The sequence below is a fragment of the Dendroctonus ponderosae genome, unplaced genomic scaffold (genome assembly GCF_020466585.1).
Source record: "Dendroctonus ponderosae isolate FM_Combo_2020 unplaced genomic scaffold, Dpon_F_20191213v2 Dpon_F_20191213_1, whole genome shotgun sequence".
NCBI classification, from domain to species: Eukaryota; Metazoa; Arthropoda; class Insecta; order Coleoptera; family Curculionidae; genus Dendroctonus; species Dendroctonus ponderosae.
The window spans coordinates 33,816,086-33,817,516 of NW_026017110.1; positions in this window are offsets into that span (position 1 = coordinate 33,816,086).

The window sequence follows — 1,431 nt, forward strand, 5'->3', positions numbered from 1 at the left end:
CTAGAAAAATTGAACTGTTAGAAGATTACAAAATTCCGGGAAAAACTGAACTGATTGCCTTGGCTACTTGTAAAGACGAGTTTGACGAGAATGTCGTAATAATAGAAGGAGATCCTGAATCAAAATTATGCAGAAAAGGTATTGTACTTGCAATAACTTTATCAAAAACTAGAAATCACGTTGTGCCTGTACGTTTGATGAATGTAACCGAGCATAGCCAACTATTGAAGAAAGGAGAGACACTTGGTAGCTGGGAACCGGCATGCACGATTGTTGCCTGTGAAGATTTACATTGCAAAAGGGTTATTCCCAAGAACCTCCCTCAAGCGTTGAAGGATGTCTGCGAAAAACCTAACCGAAGTTCAGGCGCACCAAGTGGTCAACCTTCTGGAAAGAAATTTGGACGTGTTTGCACTCTCTGAAGACGACTTCGGCAAGACAGATGTAGTTCAGCATCGAATAAATACTGGCGATGTTGCTACAATTAAACTGCCATTATATATATATATATAATAAATACCGAAGAGACGTTGTGGCCTCTGATTTCGGAGGCGACAACGTTTTTCGAATCGAATCTGGGGTCAGGTATCAGTAAGAGCTCAGGTATCAGTAACATGGTAGCCTCCGTATCATCCAAAAAACGAATTAGTTGGCGTCTATACCACGGCCACTGGTGGCGCACAAAATTTATGAAGGGGTCACACTGTGGCCTCCGGATATATATACACAGTTTTTGTGATACATACGACTCTTTGGCGCCTCCGCGGAATGACAACAACGCAGAGGAGATAATGCTTGATTACTGGATTTGCCATGTATAAATGGGAAGCAAATAAAATGTTCAAATCATATGAACAAAGATTTTTATACTTTAGTAATAACTTGTGCAACACACCATGTTGTGCATACATGTTTAAATATTGCATTTTTTTACTATGTCATCCACAACTAATCTGTTATTAAAACTGAGCGGTATCCCAGAACTACGCTACTTGTAAATGATATTTAAATTTTTTATTAGTAGTGCATCATTTGCGCACCTCAAGATAATTCATTTATAAACTGATCAACAAAATAATCGTTTCACTGTAAAGTTTTCCATAACTTTGGAACCGGATAAATTATTATTGCTGCGAGCGAATTAATTTCTGTTTGAAACGTTGTCTGGCCCAATTCTGTTTCTCTCACTACGTCTTTTTACAAAATATCAGTACTTCGAGGTACATCAGTATATGCTCCCAATTGAGGAAACAAAAGTAATTTTGGATTTCAACATCAAAGGCATGGATAATTCACATAGGTATCTCAAACTTATTTTTGAAGTTTTCCACTATGGTACAGGGTGATGCAAAAAAATCAGTTTTCATCACAGTCAAATTTCCCCCACAGTCCGACTTCACCCCGAATAACCGGTACTTCGGATTTAATGCC